Genomic DNA, 11,856 nt, shown 5'->3' on the forward strand with positions numbered 1-11,856 from the left:
CCCCTGAATACGAAACAATAATGTTTACCAGGATCTCTCAAGAACTGAGCGTGCAATGTTTTATTAGCAGACATAGATAAAATTGTTGACAAATCTGATTTAAGATGAAATAATTTTCATAGAAACAGAAAGCAGTTTCCAAAAACGAGAATTTTTACAAGTATGGGGAAAATGCTAAGGAGAACTTAACAAATGTTTGAAAGAAATGTTTCCTCCAAGGTCTGACCCCAAAAATAGAGTGTGCAAAAACAAAAGTCAGAGCAAGAGGAAAACGCTGGTGGGCCGAAATGACATCACTGAGGAAAAAGAGAAACATGAATGATTTGGTTTGCAGAGTGGCTCAGGACGATGTGCCCTGGCCCTAGGATGTGGACACGGTGGGGAGGGGGGGGAGTCCCAACTGTAGTACTACCTGGACACACCACCTAATATCCCGGGCAGGTTTCCCCAGGCACAAAATGCACCAAGAAAAATGAGTAGGAGGAAAAAATAATCTTCCAGCCCAAAGGCTGCCCACGTCAAGTTGAGATTATTAATACCACGTATACCATTTTCATTCTGAGTCCAGAACCAGGTCCCGGGACCCTCAGACCAGTGATATAGTTCGACCATATCTTCACTCAACTGACCCCAGGGAACAGAACTGTCAAGGTATGTACCCACTGCGCCGCGCTGAAACATTTGGTCACTTGAAGAAGTTGCCTCTCTTTTTATAAAAGGTTTAACAGCATTACTGAGATCGAATTCACATACCATATAATTCACCCATTTAACGTATACAATTTAAGGGTTTTTAGTGTATTCACTGGGTTGTGAAACCATCACCAAAATCAGTTTTACGACATTTACGTCACCCCAAAAAAGAAACTTCTTATTCATTGAAGTTTCCCCAAACCCCCTGCCCTAGGCAACCACTAATCTACTTTCTAGATTTGCCTACTCCAGACATTTTCTTATAAATGGAATCACACACCATGTGGTCTTTTGTGACTGGCTTCTCTCGGCATGTTTTTAAGGTTTATCCATGTTACAGCCTGTGTCCGAACTTCATCCTTTTCTGTTGTATGGATATACTTCACTTTGGTTATCAGTGGATGGGCATATGGATTCCAGTTACTAGACATTTGTATGCAAGCCTTCATGTGAACACACGTTTCACTTCTCTGGCTTCAGTAGACATGTAGGAGGAAACTGCTGGGTCTTATGGTAACTATGTTGAACACTTTGAGGAACTGCCAAACTGTTTTTCCAAAGTGGTTGTGACATTTTATGTTTCCACGGGCAATGCATGAGAGTACTATTTTCTCCACATACTAACATTTGTCGTTGTCTGTCTTTTGATTAAAACCAACCTATTACATGTAAAATCATTGTACTTTTGACTTGCGTTTCCCTAATGGTTAATGACGTTGAGCATCTTTTCATGGGCTTATTGGCCATTTGTATATCTTCTTTAGAGAAATGTCTATTTAGATACATTACCCATTTTAAGCTAACTTTTATTGTTTTATTTTTTGAAAATTTATTTTTGAGAGAGAGAGAGAGCATGAACAGGAGAGAGGCTGAGAGAGAGGAAGACAAAGAATCCAAAGCAGGCTCTGCATGACAGCAGCGAGCTTTATGCTGGGCTCGAACTCACAAACCACAGGTCATGACCTGAGCCGAATTTGGACACTCAACCGACTGAGCCACCCAGGTGCTCCTAAAGGAAACTTCTTCAGTTCATAATCTCCAGGATACACACCTGGGGCCTTTATCTCCATGCACCCCAGACCCACCAGGGGCTCGTTGAGCACGAGACACCTCTCAAGGTATTATGTCCTGCCCTTTTGCACTCTGTTGAATAATCTTTATTTATAAGGCACTTTACAAAGATGAAGTATGATGTGCAAAGCCAACTCTTGGCTTAGTCATTAGATGACCAGTTACCTCCTAAGAAAAATCACTTTCATCCTACATGACATCAATCAAGAAGTGTAATAATCCTTGGGCTTAATTTTGGGTATGAGTTGAGCATACATTTCTAGCCACATTTCTGACTGCTGCTAACATGACCTTTGAAGAAACCTAAACGGCTTAGGTGGACCGCCCGTCTCTCGACTGCACAGCCCAAGATTATCAGGCCCTAGTCCCTGCCTCGCACAACTAATGCAGAATATTGCGAAGCAATCTATTTTATCATTCTATCCTAAGCAAATAGATCACTTAAATCATTTCTTTCCATTTGAGGATTAAATTTGAATTAGTAGTACATTTCTGCCAGTAGGGGGCAGTCATAACACACCTAGACAATCAAAATAGAAGGCTCTACCCAGAATAGAACACTAAAGAACGGTGGATAAGCTGCTGATCCACCAAACAGATAATCCTTTTACTTAAAATAGTGTAACTTTCCAGAGAGGTCCCTAGCTGACTGACAGATGGTCCAGCATTGGCCAATTGAAGAGAAATAGAGTGGACCCTGGGCTAATGTTGTTAAAAGCAGGCTGCAGGACTCATTTGGACCTTCCCTGTAAAAACATGCCCAGTCCTTCCCCAGACAAGCCAGAATGCCTCCAGAAACATTTCTCCAGGCCATGTCTGTGGAAGCAATTTCTGCCCCTGCCTCGGGCTGAGGGATATAATGCCAGTATTCTCCAAGCCATGGAAAATGAAGGAAGCCCCAAGACTGTGCGTGACGTCAAGGTAAGATGATCTCCACCTTCCATGATCCTTTCTTGACAAGGAAAAGGTTTATCTGGAAAGAATATGAAACCATAAGCAAGCTTTGGCTCAGGGAGCTACTGCTCACTCTATCCTATTGACAATTTGTCAAAATGTTTTCAAGCCGACCCCCAGAGAAAAACTAGAACCTTGATAATAATTACCTGCTCTGTCCAGTTTCCTCTGATCTAAACAGCTTCCCTTTACTAAGACAAATGCTTACTTTTTATTGTTTTTTTGCTTGTTTCAGGAGGTGATGTTTTAAACAAGCAGAAAACTTAGCCATAGATTTTTATGACTATTGATGCTCTGTGGCTACTGTGGCTTAGATGTTTTTCTCCAAAATAAAAATTATATCCCGTGTAGTAATGAAAGAAAAATTACAGACCACGTTCTACCGAAATTGCTTGAGAAAAAACTGATAAGACAATACAGGAACATGAGAACATTAAGAAGCTAAGGGATGCTTTTTCTGAAATACATAGCTTCTTAAGGTGAATTTTCTAAGCATGGATTCTATCAATGGGTAACATTATTTCCCCAAAGAGTGACAATTTACCTGCTCAGTGTTGTGTGTATCTTTGTAGTTTAAGTCTGTAAATCCTCTTCACTATTAATAGAATCATCTCTCAAGAGGTTATTTGGAGTGGAGGGGATGAGCATGTGCTACTGGCTTCCAATAATCAGAGCTGAGAATTAAATGCTGCAATCATACCGCAGCAAACCTACCCAAATACCTTAACACCGAAACATTTATCGTTCCTTGTGTGATGGCTCATACCCTGAGAATAATCATGATTTCGTGCCAGTCATGTTATTTTAACCAGTTGGGACAAGAAGGAAAGTGTTGTGTGTTTTTGTTTGTTTTTATAAATGCTTATTTATTTATTTTTGAGACAGAGAGAGAAAAACAAACACAAGTGGGGGAGAGGCAGAGAGAACGAGGGAGACACAGAATCTGAGGCAGGCTCCAGGCTCTGAGCTGTCACTGCAGAGCCTGACCTGGGGCTTGAACCCACAATCTATGAGATCATGACCTGAACCAAAGTCAGATGCTTAACCGACTAAGCCACCCAGGCACCCCAAGTGTTGGGTTTTTCACTAAGTCATTAAAAAGATTTTTCTGTAGAAATGTACTGACCTTCACTTTTGAGCTTTCGGACAGACATGAACAAATAATATGTGAAACCCCACTGCCCTCGTTATCACCTGAGTACTAGGTCTTTAGGAAACTAAAATGAAATGGATATATTGGCCAGAAGTCCTTCATTAATGGGTGTCTAAGCCTAAATGCAAAAGAGATTTCTGAAGAAACAGCAACAACAACATACGTATGTTTTGTGTGTGTGCACATATATATATTATGCACCTATACATATAATATGTAATATATGTGTGTGTGTACACACATATAATTTCAAAGTTCTAAGTGTTTTAGGGGGAACGCTTTAAGCAGAACCATAGACAAATGAATTGGGGAAGTATTTATGAATCAGCAGTACATCTTCCCACGGCATCCTGAAATCAAATGTACCGCCAGCCCCACGCAATCCTAGCTGCCATCCTGACTTCGGAATAGGTCAGCCTGTAAAGCCAAGGTATGAGCAGTCAGGAGTGAGCCCGTTGGGATGCTACTGGCCTCTCCAATCAGTTCTGCCTCTTCAAAAAAATCGTTTTTGTTGCATCTGAATACAGATACTCATATAGGTGAATGTGTCCCTCTTCTAGCATATATAAGGACGGTAGAACTTGATTCACTTTAATTCTACAAATATAACCGTATCCATGTTATCTGCAACACCTGGGCCAGCTTTTGAGAAGGATATGCTCCTTCCTCTCGACAGGCTTACAGTATATTGGGAAAGACAAACATTATCAACATATGATCATATTCTCGGCATGACTTATGTCAGTGGGAGATGATAGCCATATAAGTACAATCTTTCGATCATTAAGGAAATAAGAAGCTAGGATGGTATATGAGGAATATGAAATGAGCAACTGAAAGTGGCCTAATGAAAGAGTGAAAGAGATGAAATGTAAGGTAGGAAAGTGAAATAATGTCTAGAAAGGTAGAAAAGTAGACAGGGAGACAGACATGGGCCAGAATGTGTCTAGATGTCTAGAGGCCGATGATGGAAACATTTAAAATCTTAGACTGAAGCCTCACGTCTTATACAGAAATTAACTCAAACTGCATCACGGACTTTAAAAAGTACAACCATAAGTAAAATAAAACTTCTTGGAAAAAAAAGGTTTCTGTAAACCTTTGACTGACCTAAGGCTAAGAAGAGTTCTTAGACGTCCGAATACAGTCCCTAAAGAAAAAAATAGTAAGTTGAACCTCAAAATATCAAAAATAAACCTTTGCTCTGCCAAAACCCCTATTAAGAGGATAAAAAGACAACCCACAGACTTTGAGGAAATATTCGAGAATCCTGTATCTGACAAAGGCCTCGTATTTAGACTATATAAAGAACTCTCAAAACTCTGGAATAAAATAACAAAAAAATCCAACTAGAATAGCAGCCTTTTATCAAAGAGTATATGCATATGGCAAATAAACACATGGAAAGATAGTTAACATCATAGCCACAAGGAAAACTCAAACTAAAAACACAATAAAATATTACTACATCCCTATCAGAATGGCTAAAATGAGAAAACAATGGAAAAAAAACCAAGTGCTGGCAAGGATGTAGAAGAACTAGATCACCCAAGTGTTCCTGGTAAGAACCCACAGTGGCTCAGCCAGTCTGGAAAACCATCTGGCAGTTTCTTTCCGAACCAAACATGCAACAATCACATGGCCCACCTATTTCACTATTGGCCACTTACCCCGGGGAGAAATGAAAACACTCATTTACACAAAATCTGTATGCTAACGCTCACAGCAGCTTCACGGAGAAGAGCCAAAACCTAGAAACATCCCAAAAGTCCTTCAAACGTCTAACGAAGGACTGTGGTATGTCCATGCTACGGAATACTAATGAAGCAACAATAAAAGAATCAACTGTTGATACGCAAAAGGAATGAACTGTTCCTTTTCTCGAAATAAAATTATAGAGTTCGAGAACAGATTCGTGGTTGCCAACGATTGGGGGAACTTTGGGGAGGTGGGACAGTTCTTTATCTTGATTTCGGTGGTGGTGACACACACCTCCAGGTGTGATAAGACTTTTTAGGAGTACACACACACACACACACACACACACACACGAGTGCTCGGGAAGACATGGGAAAACTGAAAAAGCTCTATGAATGGCACAAAGTCAGTTTCCCCGATTTTGATATCGTACAACAGTCACGCATTTTCCTTTGGGGAAGCTGAGTGACAGACGCCTGGGACTGCTGCACATCCTCTCTTGGAACTTAACCATGAATCCATCATTATTTCAAAATAGAAAGTTAAAAGAAAACAAACCTCCAAAGGTAGGTGGCCTGCGGACACCAGCACCATACTTCCTGCGTGTGTCGTTGTGGCTCTTCCGGCTCATGTGGATCATTTTTTTTTTTTAATGTTTTATTTATTTCTGAGAGAGAGAGAGAGAGACAGCGTGAGCAGGGGAGGGTCAGAGAGAGAAGGAGACACAGAATCCGAAGCAGGCTCCAGGCTCTGAGCTGTCAGCACAGAGCCCGATGCGGGGCTCGAACCCATGAACCATGAGATCATGACCTGAGCTGAAGTCGGACGCTTAACCGCCTGAGCCACCCAAGTGCCCCTCGGCTCATGTGGATTCTTAACCAATGTCACTGGGTGGGTAGCACTGGGGTCATTAGACCTGTTTTAGAGATGAGAATGCCAGTTTAGAAACACTGGATGGTTACATTGTGTGAAGTCAGCTCCATGGTGATTTGAACCCAGGTTTTTGGTTGTTGTCTTTTTTTTTTTTTTTTGGTGCTGATTTCATTACTAATTCAATGTCTTCTGACTGTGATTTACAAAGTAAACTATAATTTCACGGGCCTGAAGTCAGATTTCTTAATAGAGTTTTCTTTGTGCATTCAACCTAAAGTACTCCTACGTGGGCCACTAGTTTGCTACAAAATAAATTCATACCCCCACACATATAATCACGCACCTGTCTTCCTCAGAATATTTTTCTCCATTGGGATTTTTGCTTCCTTTCTTTCACTCAGGATGAGGAGTGCAAATGGAATGCCGAGTGTCCCCTGGGCTAATCACTCCCTAACTGAAAGACAAGAGAAAGAGAGAAAGCATAAAGCCACACTGGCAAGAAGTCAAATCCACCTATCGATACAGATTTATATGTGGATATGTGTATGCGCCCCTCTTCAGTAATAAAAACGGCCCGAGCTTCGACAAGAAAGTCCCTTCCACCAAATTATTTTTTTAACCTGGAGATCAAGAGTCACATGCTTTCCAGACCGAGCCAGCCAGGGAACCCTCCACGAAATTATTTTTCATATCGTTCCAACATCAATGCGTCTCTAAGAGCACAGGCTTCTAAGTGCCCTCCTGTTCCAGCCATGTGATCCCTTGAGCAGCTGATCAAAGCACTTGTTTGGGGATGTTACAGACCAAAAGGACAAAATTAAATGTCGAGGCCCCAAAGTGTAGCTACAAAGACAGTGCTGCTTTGTGTGATGAAAAGGATGCAGAAGAGAAGAAAAAAAATATCCTAGTTAAAAAGGAATTATGTTTCTAGTATCCAATACCTTAACATAAATGTACTCAGAAGACAAAATTATTTTGTCCTGCTTTCATGTGAGAAAGAGTAAGCTCAGTAAGGATAAAATTGGGGGTTTTTTTTGAAGGCCCTCTGAAAAGAATTCTGTAGTAATTAGTTTAACACTTAAGATGTTCACAAACCTCTTGAGAAAAAGGTTCATTTGGAAGTATGTCGTGATTAGATCTTCTATAGTTCGCATGCAAATGTTAATTGGCAATTCTCCAGTACCTATTACGGCAGATTTCTAGCTGAGGTTGCTAATAATAATAGCAAAGTATTAGTATTAGTATTATTAGTATTATTATTGAGGTATAGTTGACATACAATGTTATAGTAGTTTCAGGTGTACCACATAGTGATTCAACAATTCCTTATTTTTTCTTTTTTTTTTTAATGTTTTATTTATTTCTAGGAGAGAGAGAGAGAGAGAAAGAGAGAGCGTGAGCAGGGGAGGGTCAGAGAGAGAGGGAGTCACAGACTGAAACAGGCTCCAGGCTCTGAGCTGGCAATCAGCACCCCGTGGCACTAAGCCACCCAGGCACCCTGTGATTCAACAATTCTATAGGCACCTGGGTGGCTCAGTCGGTTAAGCGTCCGACTTCGGCTCACGTCATGATCACACAGTTCGTGAGTTCAAGCCCCACGTCAGGCTCTGTGCTGACAGCTAGCTCAGAGCCTGGAGCCTGCTTCAGATTCTGTCTCCCTCTCTCTGACCCTCCCCTGCTCACACTATCTCTCTCTCTCTCAGAAATAAATAAAACATTTAAAAAAAAACCCAGTTCTACACATTATGCTATGATCACCAGCAGCATGGCTGTCTTTAACTCAGAGGCAGGACAGCCCAACGAGACTCCAGATTCAGGGCTTTCAGTGAGCCCTCTGTATATCGCCTTCCTTTGATGAGGACATTAAGGAAGCCTGTTATAGTCTTTGCAAAGGTGGAAAAAGTTCCTCAATTATTCCGTCTGTAGCTCATAGAACCCAGGACAATTGTGTCACATTAAAAGCAAAACAAAAATGAAGTCAAATAATATTTCAGCTTATCATAAAGGGTATGGTTATTGTCCCAGAGTTGTGCTTGTATAGCTCATTTGGATTCTCTCTTACCTTCATGAAGATCTAGGTTGCCAGCTCATGCCTTCCAAAGTAAGAAAGGAAACAGTGATCAGTTCCAAAGTGAATGGTGAAAAGTAACTGCAAAAATCCTTCATATGATTTTCATAAAATTTAAGAAATGTTTTCATGAATAACAAATAAATGTTTCCTCTTGGCTGACAAAAACACCAGACACCAAATATTAGATCTTTACTGCAAACAGCCCAACTCAGACGACTCCTCTATATCAGTCAGATAGGCCGGCTCATGCTGCAGTAATAAACAGGGCCCCTAAATCTCACTGCCTTACAACAAAAGCATATTTTTCAGTCATGCCAATTTGAGGTAGGTCAGACTCTACCCAGTGACTGGTTCCATCTTGGTGGCTATGCCACGTAGTGGATCCAAAGTCACCCTACAGGCATATTTAGGAAAAGAAGAGTGGGGAAAGGAAGCTTAACTCCCTGTGGGGGAGGCAAATGTCATCACTTCCATTCATGTTCACCCTGATCAGAGCTGAGCACCTGGCCAATGTAATTGCAAAGGAGACTGGGAAACATAGAAATGACCTAAGTACTGAGAGGCCTCACCATGCCCACCATACCTCCCACTCGACTCTATTTTTTTTTAATATTTTTTATTTATTTCTAGGAGAGAGAGAGAGAGAGACAGCGTGAGCAGGGGAGGGTCAGAGAGAGAGGGAGATACAGACTCTGAAACAGGCTCCAGGCTCTGAGCTGGCAGTCAGCACAGAGCCCGATGCGGGGCTCGAACCCACGAACGGCGAGATCATGACCTAAGCGAAAGTCGGATGCTTAACCCACTAAGCCACCCAGGCGCCCCTCGACTCTATTTTTAATAGAACACTCAGATGGCTACCAAAAGGAGTAAAGCATTCTTTATACTTCAGAAAAAAATGTATATTTTTAAAAATATATACATATGCATACCTACATGAAAGAATGTATAATATGTATCTGTGCTTCTCAATTGATTTTAAGAAGTCAATCCTCTGAAGTTAAGAATCAGCCATTCATTACTTTTCATGAATTATCTTAAAGGAGGCTTCTGAGAAAATACCACTCTTCCCTCCAGCAGGAATATCAAAATAAAAGCCAAGTGCTTACTTCCTAAAACCCAAAGGTTCATTTCCCACCCTGGAACTAAAGATCTTTCTACTCTGAAAATAACACTGTACGTAAAAAATCCACAAGTCCTATTCTTCAAAGTTTGAGATAAAAATCTTTCAATACAAGGTTTGGTCATGTTTGCCGTGTTTTAGACATTTAAATCATTGTCTTTGAGGGGTTTACATTAAAAATTAGTTTTTTGGGAGCGCCCGGGTGGCTCAGTCAGTTGAGCGTCTCCCTTTCTCTCTGACCCTCCCTTGCTCACACTGTCTCTCTCTCTCTCAAAAATAAATAAAAACATTTAAAAAATGTTTTTAAATTAGGTTTTTGCCATTGGATTATATTTTCAGAGGCCAACATCTCCACTGGTGCTATGAAGTGATTTGTTTCAGCAAAGAGAAATCATATTTTAAGGTATTTCTTTTCTCTTCTGAAGTTTTTCTGAATGAGAATGGGTTCAAGGATATCTGGCATCATGTAGTTTCCTAATGTGGCCCAAGTTTGCTTTTGTTCTTGAGAATGAAAACCTAGAGTTTCCGAAACACAAATGAAGGCAGGGATTCTAAAACTGATGCCTCTGTGTGGCTCTCTGGGGGTTCTGATTCACACAACGCTCAGCGTACAGTGATAAGTCCTATTCCTTAGCAGTGTCCCAGAATTCTCAAACACTTCTTTTCTTTCTAAGTTTTTATTTCAACTCCAGTGAGTTAACATACAGTGTAATATTAGCGTCAGGTGCACAATATCGTGACTCAACGCTTCCAGACATCACCCGGTGCTCCTCATGACCAGTGCGTTCCTTAATCCCCACCCCACCTTCCCTCTGGTGACCCTAGTTTATTCTCTATAGTTAAGAGTCTGTTTCTTGGTTTACCTCTCTCTCTCTTTTTCTTTGCATATTTGTTTTTTTTTTCTTAAATTCCAGATATGAGTGAAGTCATATGGTAGCTTTATTTCTCTCACTTATTTCACATAGCAGAAAAGTTCTTAACTTACAGGGTACTGTAGGGGCGTCTGGGTGGCTCAGTTGGTTGAGAATCCAACTTTGGCTTGGGTCATGATCCTGCAGTTTGTGAGTTCGAGCCCTGTGTCGGGCTCTATGCTGACAGCTTGGAGCCTGGAGCTTGTCTTCGGATTCTGTGTCTCCCTCTCTCTCTGCCCCTCTCCCATTTGTGCTCTGTCTCTCAAAATAAATAAATAAATGTAAAAACAAAATTTAAAAAAATGTACAGGGTACTGTAGCATGCCACAGAGCCCTAATTATGCAAGGGCAGAACGTTACCCCTTCAGTGGAAAACCCCACACAGTGTTTCTCTTCTCACCTTATAAATCTCTGAAGCACTAAATAACTGAAGACAAACTGATTTACAGCAAGAGAGCTTCGAAGAAAAAAACCCGATGTCCCAAGAATTATTCATAAGCAAGTATCATTCATGCCCTCACTCAAGAAAAGCATTTTAAGGTATGCAAGTATATGGATGATGACACAGCCACACTTCCTGTATAAATCACATGAAAACATGGTTCATAGTAATGACAAATGAAGGCAAAATAAGAATTCAAATATGAGGAAGTCATGGTTGGGAAGGATTGATGGTGATTATTGAAAACAGTCACTCAGGGGGAGGTATTAGATGTAAAAAGTGACTGCACAATGTGATTATCGTTTATAAGTTTGGGTCTGTTATAAAAAGGAGAAACAAATGAGGGAGGAGGCTTACAATTCCATATTAAATTCACAGACACAAAGAGAGGAAGGGAGAAGATGAGAAACGGCGGATCCTACTCCTCACGTCCAGTAAAAGGAAGTCAGAAGAGACTGTGGTCATGTTTAAAAAAAAAAAATCCTTAAGAGGCAAGCGGAAATGTTTTCAGAAGAAAGACATGTGACCTTGAACTTCCTTTAAAAGAACAGGGGGAGTGGGGAGTAAGGGGGTTCAGGGTATGAGATGAACTAGAATTGGCATAATGCTGATACTGAGTGACAGACATGAGAATCCCGGAGTCTTTTTTTATTTGAAAATTAACGGAATAAAAAGATTTAATCTCAAGGACTGGAGTTTGGAATTTACCCTTTGAAATTAAGCAACAAATAGACTCATAAATACATAACTACAACTTTCCATGTATGTATTTACACCACAGCGGTAGCTGTTACTAGCACACACTTCAGACATTCACTGCACAGCACAGCTGATCTTCACCTTTCAGAAAAATCTGTAAAAATGGCAAAA

At 40.7% G+C, this 11,856-nt stretch overlaps 1 long non-coding RNA gene across 1 annotated transcript; it reads left to right on the forward strand.

The window, feature by feature from the left end:
- The first annotated feature begins 2,394 nt into the window (after positions 1-2,394).
- On the forward strand, positions 2,395-11,474 carry LOC120224218. Its single transcript, XR_005526497.1, has 2 exons — positions 2,395-2,685; positions 11,365-11,474. It is a non-coding gene; the product is annotated as an uncharacterized LOC120224218 (long non-coding RNA).
- Positions 11,475-11,856: the final 382 nt, after the last annotated feature.

The sequence above is a fragment of the Hyaena hyaena genome, unplaced genomic scaffold (genome assembly GCF_003009895.1).
Source record: "Hyaena hyaena isolate Hyena2069 unplaced genomic scaffold, ASM300989v1 scaffold_1127, whole genome shotgun sequence".
In the NCBI taxonomy this organism is placed as follows: Eukaryota; Metazoa; Chordata; class Mammalia; order Carnivora; family Hyaenidae; genus Hyaena; species Hyaena hyaena.